This window comes from Triticum dicoccoides, chromosome 3B (genome assembly GCF_002162155.2).
Source record: "Triticum dicoccoides isolate Atlit2015 ecotype Zavitan chromosome 3B, WEW_v2.0, whole genome shotgun sequence".
In the NCBI taxonomy this organism is placed as follows: Eukaryota; Viridiplantae; Streptophyta; class Magnoliopsida; order Poales; family Poaceae; genus Triticum; species Triticum dicoccoides.
In genome coordinates this window covers 737,969,677-737,983,128 of record NC_041385.1, presented here as the reverse complement: position 1 = coordinate 737,983,128, position 13,452 = coordinate 737,969,677, and positions in this window count along the sequence as shown.

Here is a 13,452-nt window from a genome sequence, read left to right as displayed (position 1 = left end):
CAGGTTCCGGACCCAGTCCGTATAGTTGCTGCCATCATCTTTCAGCTTGGTTTTCTCTAGGAACACGTTGAAGTTGAGGTTGACATGAGCGTGGGCCATTTGATCTACAAGGCATTTTGCAAAGGTTTTTAGACTAAGTTCATGATAATTAAGTTCATCTAAGCAAATTATTTAATGAACTCCCACTCAGATTAGACATCCCTCTAGTCACCTAAGTGATACATGATCCGAGTCAACTAGGCCGTGTTCGATCATCACGTGAGACGGACTAGTCATCATCGGTGAACATCTCCATGTTGATCGTATCTTCCATACGACTCATGTTTGACCTTTCGGTCTCTTGTGTTCCGAGGCCATGTCTGTACATGCTAGGCTCGTCAAGTCAACCTAAGTGTTTTGCATGCGTAAATCTGTCTTACACCCGTTGTATGTGAACGTTAGAATCTATCACACCCGATCATCACGTGGTGCTTCGAAACAACGAACTTTCACAACGGTGCACAGTTAGGGGGAACACTTTCTTGAAATTATTATGAGGGATCATCTTATTTACTACCGTCGTTCTAAGCAAATAAGATGCAAAAACATGATAAACATCACATGCAATCAAATAGTGACATGATATGGCCAATATCATATTGCTCCTTGATCTCCATCTTCGGGGCGCCATGATCATCTTCGTCACCGGCATGATACCATGATCTCCATCATCATGATCTCCATCATCGTGTCTCCATGAAGTTGATCACCAACTATTACTTCTACTACTATGGCTAACGGTTTAGCAATAAAGTAAAGTAATTACATGGCTTTTATTCATTGACACGCAGGTCATACAATAATTAAGACAACTCCTATGGCTCATGCCGGTTGTCATACTCATCGACATGCAAGTCGTGATTCTTATTACAAGAACATGATCAATCTCATACATCACATATATATCATTCATCACAACCTTTTTGGCCATATCACATCACAAGGCATATGCTGCAAAAACAAGTTAGACGTCCTCTAATTGTTGTTGCATGTTTTTACGTGGCTGCAATAGGGTTCTAGCAAGAATGTTTCTTACCTACGTAAAACCACAACGTGATATGCCAATTTCTCTTTACCCTTCATAAGGACCCTTTTCATCGAATCCGATCCGACTAAAGTGGGAGAGATAGACACCCACTAGCCACCTTATGCAACTAGTGCATGTCAGTCGGTGGAACCTGTCTCACGTAAGCGTACGTGTAAGGCGGTATGGGCCGCTTCATCCCACGATGCCGCCGAAACAAGATAAGACTAGTAGTGGCAAGAAAATTGACAACATCTATGCCCACAACAAGATTGTGTTCTACTCGTGCATAGAAACTACGCATAGACCTAGCTCTGATCCCACTGATCGGGAATGTTGCAGAAAATAAAATTTCTACGCTTCTCCAAGATCAATCTAGGGAGTCATCTAGCAACGAGAGAGAGGAGTGCATCTACATACCCTTGTAGATCGCGAGTGGAAGCGTTCAAGAGAACGGGGTTGATGGAGTCGTACTCGTCGTGATCCAAATCACCGAAGATACTAGTGCTGAACGGACAGCACCTCCGCGTTCAACACATGTACGGTTGGGGAAGATGTCTCCTCCTTCCTGATCCAGCAAGGGGGAGGAGAGGTTGATGGAGATCCAGCAGCACAACGGTGTGGTGATGGAAGTAGCGGCGATCTCGGCAGGGCTTCGCCAAGCTCAGCGAGAGGGAGAGGTGTTACGGGGGGAGAGGGAGGCGCCAGGGACTAGGGTGCGACTGCCCTCCCTCGCCCCTCTTTATATAGGGGCCCTAGGGGGGCGCCGGCCCCTAGAGATCTAATCTCAAGGGGGGGGGGGCTAGGGGGGGACTTGCCCCCCAAGTCAAGTGGGGCACCCCCCACCCCTAGGGTTTCCAACCCTGGGCGCAGGGGGAGGCCCAAGGGGGGTGCACCAGCCCACCAAGGGTTGGTTCCCTTCCCACTTCAGCCCATGTGGCCCTCCGAGATAGGTGGCCCCACCCGGTGGACCCCTGGGACCCTTCCGGTGGTCCCGGTACAATACCGGTGACCCCCCAAACTTTCCAGTGGCTGAAACTAGACTTCCTATATACAATTCTTCACCTCCGGACCATTCCGGAACTCCTCGTGACGTCTGGGATCTCATCCGGAACTCCGAAAAAATTTCGGGTTACCGCATACTAATATCTCTACAACCCTAGCGTCACCGAACCTTAAGTGTGTAGACCCTACGGGTTCGGGAATCACGCAGACATGACCGAGACAGCTCTCCGGCCAATAACCAACAGCGGGATCTATATACCCATGTTAGCTCCCACATGTTCCACGATGATCTCATCGAATGAACCACGATGTCGATGATTCAGGTAATCCCGTATAGAATTCCCTTTGTCAATCGGTACGTTACTTGCCCAAGATTCGATCGTCGGTATCCCAATACCTCGTTCAATCTCGTTACTGGCAAGTCACTTTACTCGTACCGTAATGCATGATCCTGTGACCAAACACTTGGTCACATTGAGCTCATTATGATGATGCATTACCGAGTGGGCCCAGACATACCTCTCCATCATACGGAGTGACAAATCCCAGTCTCGATCCGTGTCAACCTAACAGATACTTTCGGGGATACCTGTAGTATACCTTTATAGTCACCTAGTTACGTTGTGACGTTTGGTACACCCAAAGCACTCCTACGGCATCCGGGAGTTACACGATCTCATGGTCTAAGGAAATGATACTTGACATTGGAAAAGCTCTAGCAAACGAACTACACGATCTTGTGCTATGCTTAGGATTGGGTCTTGTCCATCACATCATTCTCCTAATGATGTGATCCCTTTATCAATGACATCACAATTATAGCATGAATAACAGACAATTATCATGAACAAGGAAATATAATAATAATCATTTTATTATTGCCTCTAGGGCATATTTCCAATAGCGCCCCACCCTCGTGGACAGTGGGTGGCCCCCTCTGGTGCTTTCTTCGCCCAATATTTTAGTATATTCCAAAACTGACTTCCATGGAGTTTTAGGACTTTTCAAGTTGTGCAGAATAGGTCTCTAATATTTTGCTCCTTTTCTAGCCCAGAATCTAGCTGCCGGCATTCTCCCTCTTCATGTAAACGTTGTAAAATAAGAGAGAAAAGGCATAAGTATTGTGACATAATTTGTAGTAACAGCCCATATTGCAATAAATATCGATATAAAAGCATGATGCAAAATGGACGTATCAACTCCCCCAAGCTTAGACCTCACTTGTCCTCAAGCGGAAGTCGATATCGAAAAATATGTCCAAATGTTTAGAGATAGAGGTGTCGATAAAATAAAATACGGACATGAGGGCATCATGATCATTCTTAGGACAACAACATATATATATATATATATATATAGTCATATGATTTCTTATGCTTAAAGTAACAATCTGTTCACAATGTCAAGTATGAATCAGAAACTTCACTGAAAACTAGCAAACTATAATCTTAGTCATTGAAGCAATTGCAATTTATCATAAAATCGGAAAGATTCAAATATAAGAGCTTTTCAGCAAGTCCACATACTCAACTATCATTTAGTCTTTCACAATTGCTAACACTCACGCAATACTTATGGGTATGAAGTTTTAATCGGACACAGAGAAAGATAGGGGCTTATAGTTTTGCCTCCCAACCTTTTACCTCAAGGGTAATGTCAACAATAATGCTTTATGAAAACCTACATCCAATTGGATATGTATATCAGGATCTTTCCAACACATAGTGCTTGCCAAAGGATAAAGTGTAAGAAGGAAATGTGAAGATCACCATGACTCTTGCATAAGGTAGAAGACAAAAATAAAATATATGCCCTTCGCAGAGGGAAGCAGAGGTTGTCATATGCTTTTAGGGTTGGATGCACAAAATCTTAATGCAAAAGAACGTCACTTTATATTGCCACTTGTGATAGGGGCCTTTATTATGCAGTCTGTCGCTTTCATATCTTCCATATCACAAGCTCGTATAAAGCTTATTCTCCACAATAAACATTTTTATTGCTTGCAACAATGACAACTTACTTGAAGGATCTTACTCAATCCATAGGTAGATATGGTGGACTCTCATGGCAAAACTGGGTTTAAGGATATTTGGAAACACAAGTAGTATCTCTACTTGGTGCAAAGAATTTGGCTAGCATGAGGGGGAAAGGCAAGCTCAACATGTTGGATGATCCATGACAATATAATTTATTTCGGATATAAGAAAACATAACCCATTACGTTGTCTTCCTTGTCCAACATCAACTTTTTAGCATGTCATACTTTAATGAGTGCTCACAATCATAAAAGATGTCCGACATAGTATATTTATATGTGAAAACCTCTCTTTCTTTATTACTTCCTATTAATTGCAATGATGACCAAAACTATGTTTGTCAACTCTCAACAACTTTTATTCATCATACTCTTTATGCGTGAAGTCATTACTCTTCATAAGATCAATATGATCTTTCTATTTCTTTTTATTATGTCTCTTTCTTTTATTCCCTCAAGATCATAGCAAGATAGCAAAACCCTCAACTCAAAACTAATATTTATTATATATAGCTCACAGACTCGATTACATAGATAGGGATCAACACAAAAACTCAAAGCTAGATCATACTAAACTTTATTCCACTAGATCAAAATATAACCGAAGGATCAAACTAAGAAAAATGATAAAGATAGAAGGGTGATGGTGATACGATACCGGCGCACCTCCCCCAAGCTTGGCAGTTGCCAAGGGGAGTTCCCATACCCATGTCTTCATGTCTCTTTCTTCGGAGGTGGTGATGATGGCGTTGTCGATGAGGTAGGCTTGTCGTCCATCTTCCAAGGCATAGGCTCAACATCATAGAAGGATGATCGAGTCTCCGGGATCCTCAAATCTGCAGCCAAACTGATCCTCTTGAATCTATATTCGTACTCACAGTTTTGGTTTTGCAGGTCATAGATCTCACTACAAAAAATACACTTGCGTGATGATACGTGTTTGTCACAGTAGGTCACGTTTTCTGTCATGCATGTACATCCATGACGATTTTATGACAGAATCAAGATAGTCATACATGTGCTGTCGTAGAAGTGTTCCATGACATTACCAAAATTATCATCACGGAAGTGTCCACTTCCATGACGATAAATCGCGCGTCATAGAAGTGCTTTCGTCAAGGGTGACCGACACGTGGCATCCACCGTAACAGAACGCTGTTAAGCTATTGGGTCCGGTTTTGGATCCGATAACCCGTTAACAGCCCGGACCAATGGGGATTTTCCACGTGTAAAATCATCATTGGCTGGAACAAACACGTGTCAGCTCCGTGTTGGCACAAGTGTCACTCATCCAATGGGCGAGATGTGCCTATGATATGTTGACACGTGTATCAGCCCAAAAGTGGCCCAAAAAGTTTAAATGGGCCGGCCCAACTAAAGGCCCACAAGATTTTGCGGTCCATAATGGGCCGACCAAGCTAAAGGCCCACGAGATTTTGCGGACCATAATGGGATGACCCATCTAAAGGCCCACAAGATTTTGCGGGCCATAATGGGCCGGCCCAGCTAAAGGCCCACGGGACTTTGCGGACCATAATGGGCCGGCCCAGCTAAAGGCCACAAGATTTTGCCAACCATAATTGGCCAGCCCAGCTAAAGGCCCACGAGATTTTGCCGAGCATAATAGGCCGGCCCAGCTAAAGGCCCACAAGATTTTGGGGACACTAGTAGACCGACCCATTAACAGGCTGCCATGTTTTGGGCCAAATACCGGCCCACATTTGATCCAGTCCATTAATAGCTTGCCACATTCCAGGCCTAATAAAGGCCCATATGAGATCTGGCCCGTTAAAAGCCTACCATGTTCTCAGCCAAATTACGGCCCAGATCAGGTCCGACCCTTTAAGAGGCTTTGGGCTAACTTATAGCCCATATCAGATTTGGCCCGTCAACTGGACGCTATGCTTTTGGGCCCACTTGCTAAAGGCCCATTTAGTAATTCGGCCTCATGTTAGTTTCGGCCTGTTAAAGGCCCGTTTAACATTTCGGCAATCTATTTATTTCGCCATGTTAAAACAACTGCAGCATCGTGAATAAGAAAAAACCTAGACTATACAATAAAGAAATTACGGCATATTACATCCACTTGGCATCAAAGTTCGCCACTATGATAATAAAGCACAAGCAGACATCAGATTACATACACTGGGCATGAAAGATCGCCACCAGTGCAAATAAACACACCGACAAAACAATATACAAAACTGGCAGCATTCAATAGAGTTCAAGAAAGGCTAGCCCTGCTCAGGAGCTGCAGTGCAAGCAGCTGAGCAAACTGATGAGACTGCGCTTATTTGACACTTATATCCTCCTCATTCTGAAAGATAAACAAGCAGACAGATGACAGGTTTTGCACATATAAGTATCAGTGCTGACAATTCATCACATTTCTTACTGACGAATAAAGTGACACAGTTTAAAATAGCATTAACACAATATGTTATTGTTCAGGTCAAGACATGGCAGGAAATCACATTGTGAAGGAGTTGGCAGCTTCATGACACCACTGGATTACAGATCAAGAACTTATAAGTATCAATGGTTAGTGTGCTATCAATTTATCCCATTTCAGATTGGCAAATAAAGAGATGGTTTAAATAATAGTAGAATGATATGACATTGTTCATAGTTAAGACATTGTAGAATATGACATTGTGCTATAGTGGGTAGGTTCAACGCACCACTGGATTATGGATCAAGAACAGAAGCATACATGCAGTGCAAAAGAAGATCACTTGCTCTGTATAGTTTAATTTACATGGTATGAAGAAGGAACTTGGTTGTACAACTGAAAACTTAAATTGAGATGGACAAACTTTTGTTTATGAACTACATAATAAACTTTAAACATGCAATTTGATGCAAACACTAAAAATAAACAACTGTTGTAGTCATGCCTAACCAAATATACACAACAAAGTTTGAAGGCTTGAGAAGGACAAACTTACATTATTGGTAAAGAAAGGCTCTATAAAGCCCTTGTCCATGCTGATGGGGGGGGGGGCAATTCAAGAAGTTTACCACAAAATCTTCTTCATGAGCATTGCCTTTATTCTACATTTTGTTAAGAGTAAATATAGATGTGATAATATAAGAAAAATGGAGAATATTTAAGATAAGGTGAAGAGTGATGCTACATAACTAAGTAGGTATAAATGTAAGTACAGCGATACAGGCAAAAGGTACAACCAAGAGAAATGCAGAGCTAAACTTCTTCAGTACCATCTGTGTTATCCAACCTTATGGTAAGAGTAAATATAGATCTGATGTGTAGAAAATGGAGGGCAAAGGAAAATAAGGTGCAGAGTGATGGTACATGAATAACTACTTGTCAATATAACTACACTGATAAAGGACAACATGTACTTACAAGAACAATGCAGAGCTAAAAAAATCATTGGTATTGGATATATTCTGCACTAATGTAACCATTCATACAGATCAAATAATTTGCAGCAAACTATTGATAAGCAAGCTATTATGCATACTGTTGTAACATAACAAACGAGGTATGTATGCAAGTACAGTGATACAGGACAACATGCACTAACAATAGCAAAGCAGCAGGCAGCATATTTGCGATATCCTGTCGTTCTTTTTCAAACTGGAATTCTTCTTCGAGGAGATTTCCTAAAAAAAGATATGTAAGGCACATGCGGAAAAGTAGAAGTTCAAATTTTCATGCGATATCGTAGACAGTACCTCATCCTGGGAACGAGACCAGTGCATAACAAGGTTTTTCCATTCAACATCTTCTAAATTTAGCACACGAGACTTCACCAGAAATTCGTTTATAGACTTGCCATCAAAGTGTGATTTCCTCAGGAAACACCGATACTGCTGCAATGCTTCCTTGAAAAAGCGCAAGCAAGCTTTGCTCATCATGACTATCCAGATTGACCCTCCCTACTTACAACAATGTAATGTAAATCATTGATGTGTAAGTGAGACAGGAAGATGTGAAACTGGTGTTTGTCTTCACTATAATCTTCCCATGATGGGAATATATGCACGTAGTCCCTAACAACATTGAAAGCATTGTCTTTGAAACTGGGAATAACTGGAATGGGGTTTGAATCTGCAGGAATTGGCCGTCTCTGCAGTTGGGATAGGTCTTTGGCCGGTGGACTTGCTGTACTTTTTGCTGGAGTGGGATTTTTCTATGGTATGGCCGATGCTATGGCAACTGAAATCGGCATACCTTTTGCTGGAGTGCAGGTCCTGTGTGGTTGGGCTAGTGGTGTGGCTAGTGAAGTATGGGTACAGTCTGCTGGAGTCGGTCCTACGTTTTGTGTCACTGGTTGTACAACCAATATAAGTGGGGTGCTGTCGGATTTCTCCGGCATCACCACGTTTTTCAAGGACTTTGTTGGTGCTCCTTCAGGTTCGGCAATCACCCTCTTCCTTTTTGATATCTGATGCACAAGAACAACATTTGCATGGAAAAACATGGTATGATGACAAATGGAATATGTATTGATAATGGATGGGCATGGCATCTCGACATATATGGTGAGTAAACTAAGCAGATGGCAGTGCAACAAAGTAGAAGAAATGCAAGACAACATATGCAAGATAATCGCAATCAATAAAACCTTGCCAAATTAGAACAGGCACCTTGATGGGTGAACAGGACAGACCATCTTCCTTTGACTCCTCGAGGTTAGAATAGTCATTAGGATCACATTCTAAACAAGAATCTTTAGGTGGGGAGCGTATGAGTTTCATTGCATCCAGAACGGCACTCAATGCCTTGGTGCCAATTTTGTAAGTCATTGCAGTGTTCCACAATATTCTTCTAATGTGCGGATTCTGATATTCACTGTAATTACATATAATATCTAAGAACCATGAAAACATAAATAGTAGTGGGATTATCTTTGTAATTCAGAGGATATTCTAATATAGGGGCGCCCCTGTAAACACTTGTGTGCTACCACTGGATTCTGATGAGAGTGCTCATGTGTGCTGTAATATGGTGCGTGCATTAATATAATCTGGCACAAGTACACAAAACAATAGGCTCCAAAAGTAAGGATAGTTGGCAGATGATAGGTTCATAATATACTGTATAGAGAGTTTATTGCCAAACCATGATAACAAGAGCACACAACGACAACGCAGATCATAATGTACATAAAAGGGGTACACCATAACCACGATATATAAATCAGGAAAGTGGAACTGGCTTGAAAATACGGTGTTGTATTGCCGCTAGTAATTGAAAGCCTATCGATCACGTACAGGCCAGCTCTATCAGCTGTTGACTGCAGATGTCCCTGCTCCCCTTCCTGACAAGGAACATACTGTACGTACTAAATACAGAATAACAAAAGAGGAACATGTTAAAGAACATAAGAGGAAGCAAATTCTTGAGGTTCCGCTTCATTGCATACAATATTGGTTGCCCATTCATGATGAATCACAACGCCCAAAGAAATGTAATTCCATGATGTCTCTCTGTATGTGGCAATTTTGAACAAGAGTCATTAGGATCATATTCTGAACTAGAGTCAACAGGTGGGGAGCGTATGAGTTTCATTGCATCTAGAATGGCACTCAATGCCTTGGTGCCAATTTTGTAAGTCATTACAGTGTTTAGCTTCAAGAGTGGACTACTGCTAGTCTGACACAAAGCAGCTACACAGATCATAGTGTAGATATAACGGGAAAACCTTAAGCATCAGAGTAAAATCAGCAAAGTAGAACTTGCTGGAATATATGTGCTAGTATTGCCGGTACGGCTAGAAAGGCTTCGGATACCAGCTCCCTTCAATTGAAGGTGCCGTACTGTCAATATCAGTGTAACTCTCAAAGGCGACACAACTCCCCGCATCTCCTTGCTATTCTTATAGGATTCAAGTGGGCGGGCCACTACAAATCCTATTCCTATGTTTACAAAATCCTACGAATCAAAGAGGCCCGAAGAGTTCAAAGTGTCCATCACAACCGACTGTATAGACCTCTACACTACAAATGTCCTTGCTCATCTTCACTACAAGGAACATACTGTACTACTATCATACTCCCTCCGTTCCAAAATATAAGTCTTTGTAGAGATTTCCACTATGGATCACATACAGATGTATCCAGATACATTTTAGAGTGTAGATTGACTCATTTTGCTCCATATGTAGTCCATGGTGGAATATATACAAAGACTTGTTTTAGGAATGGAGAGAGTACTTATTAAAGAAGAATGGAAGAGGAACATGCTAAAGAAGAGCAAGCAGATTTTGGATAATAAAATGTTCGTTACGTAGTGCCCACACATGATGAACCAGAGGGCGTTAAGAATGCAACTCCCTGCTGGCTCTCGACCATTTCAGGCGGTTGGATGAAGATCCTACATCTCCTAACCCTTCTTCTTCCTCGTCTCTGATTCTTCCCATACAAAAAACCACACGGGCCGCCGGCAGGACCATCGGCCCCCACCGCCTGTGTTCCTCCGCCATCCCCACCCCTGCCCCCACCCGCATCGAGTTTTCTTCGTTCGGCGAGGCCCCACCACCGCCCCCAGAACCACTGTCCCTACCCGAGCCCCTTCCTTTGCACCGGTGAAGTCCAGCGAGCTCTGAAAAATCGACTGACCCAATTTTGAAATTTAGTCTATTGTGATTTAACTAGTGTGGAATATAAAAGGGGAAAACCATAAGCATTGGGAGTATAGTATTGAGCGTGCCATGGAGGATCTAAAGGTGCAAACCGGACAAAGGCAACTTCGCAACCAATGTTTTCTTTCAGCTAGCAAGTGAGTGATGGTCAAGAAATCAGAGTAAAGCAGTGGCGATCTATTTTCTTGCTGCGATAAATAAGTTGAGCAGATACGAAAGAGTACCGCCTCTTGTGCGGCGCCGTGCATGCATCTGCTGAGAATTTGACGGTGTTGCGGTAGCGATGGTTGTCGGCGGCGTGGAAGCAGATCTAGGAGGGTATATTGTGGTGGCGGGGCGCGGTGGACGAGACGGTCATAGTAGCGGCACCGACAAGGTGGACGACAGTGGTGATAAAGCAAGAGGACGGGATGCAAGGATCCCGATCCGAAGCCGTGGATGAGAGAGGTCGATCTCTTGTAATGGACGGTGGCGTCGGGGTATCAGCTCCGGCATGGTGGAGGAGGACGGCGGTGGATGGGGTGGCGGACGGAGGAGGCTGGGGTGGAGAGGGTGTTTTGGCGCCAACGGAGTACGAATGGGGAAATGGAGGTAGAGAGGAAGGGGGAACCATGTCTTCAGGGCGCGCCTGTCTCAAATGCGAGGAAATTTACAAACTTAGCCCCTGTTCCAAATTTCCTACATCACATTAATATTAGCCGGTTTTGGGATAGGACGGTAATCTCGCATACACCAAATAAATTTGCCGATGAGAGTTTATTTTTGGCGCCCACCATGTATGAATCCGGGAGGGAGTCGATTTCGGCCAAGGAGACACCTTGTTTTGGCGCCCACCGTGTATGAATCTAGGTGAGAGGTGGTTATGTCACGTCTGAGTGAAATTACAAACCTACCCATATCGAAACCTATAGAAATAGAGCAGATAGGCTTTGCGTGGCAGGGATAGGCAGTAGTAATTTCCATCTCGCAGATTTTGGTTTCGGGCGGTTACTGCGACTTTCCCTGCTTCGTTCAAATTTTGCAGAGTACACGCTTACCGTGCCAACTCAATTCGAACCCCGTTTGTATTCTATTTTTTCGGGCAGGATCCATTTTCGATTGGAAAAAAATTCTATATACATCATTTATATATATATACTTTCAAAAGCAGAACACCCTTTATACATAAATATGGTTACAAATGGGATGATATCAGATTCATAAGGTTGTATCCATCAATTTGGATTTTCAAATATTTGAAACCACTTTATGTTGAAATCCAATGTATGCATTCCTCGCTAACTGTCTCCAATTAATGCGTGTTTCATGCAGGGTTTTTTACTTCTCAAACATGTATAATGTGTTTCACACACGCAACATATAGTGTAATCCCGTTTAGACATTAATTCTGTCTCCCAGGGTCTCATATTTCTCCACCTTCTCTTGTATGTCGCTCACACACACTCTCTCTCCCTAGAGATATCTTGCATTCCCTCATATGTCTCTCTATCTATCACTCTTGTTGTGAAATATCTTTCTCTCTCGCAGACACAAAACTCCGTCCCTCGGGATCTCAGTTCTCTCTGATATTTGCTTGTATGTGACTCACATGCACACTCTCTCTATCTATCTCACACCCACATACATAACTCAGCCTTCTAATCCACTCGACTCCTATCTCTAACGCACACTAGATAGCATCTTTATCTTTCTATTTATCTGTTTCTCCATCAACCTTCTTTCTCGCCCTCACTCTTGCTTCCTATCATGCACACTACATATGTTTCTCTCTACATGCAGTCAAGTGCCCTCTTTTTATCTTTCTCTCGCACACCCAAAACTTCACCCTCTGAACCACCCGACGGTCATCTCCAACACTCAAACTAGCGGATGTCCCTCTAGCTAGCAGCTCCATCTCTATATCTATCTGTAGTTTCTCCGTCAACATTTCTTTCTCGCACGCAGTCTTACTTCTTATCACCCAAACTATATATGTCTCTCCATACATGCATTTATAGGTTGATATCTTTTGCACAATTATTGTGCCTCACTCCCTCTGCTCGCCATAGATGCATGCTCCGGCCCACGCCACTATCTCTTAAAGACATAAAAATGCTCAATTGTCGGGCCTTCTTCCCTGCACTCTCACATGCATGCATATTGTCATACCGATCTGTCTCTCCCATGTCGTTGTCTTATGACTTATGTCTTCTTTCTTTAATCTCGATCATGAGCGCGCACGCACACACACACACACATCCCACGTATACATGTATACCTCTCGCACATGCACGTTCAAGGTCTCTATGTCTCCATACGTAGTTAATTACCCTCAACCCTAACGCCACATCGAATCGCTCTCTTCTTGTGTGCACATAACTTCTGCCTGGATGGGTAAAACACACACTCGCACTTAACAATCTCCTTCTAGCTACCCTCCCTCTCACTCTTCCCCTACATCCCCGAAACCAATAAGACCATCCCTTAGTTTAGTTCCCGCCTAAATGCACCATCGATATATAGTAGTCTTCCTCGGCGTCTCTCGAACAAACACGTTCTCTCGATGTTGACTCCTCTCTCGCGCACACACCTTCTCTTCCCTCTCTACAGGCCTTTTCTCTCTCGCACCCCATCGTTGGTGGCCTCTGACATACACATCACCTCTCTATGATGAAGCCACACACACTTAAACTACATCTGCCATCGAGGACCCTGCGACACACACACACACACACAAACACACACACACACACACA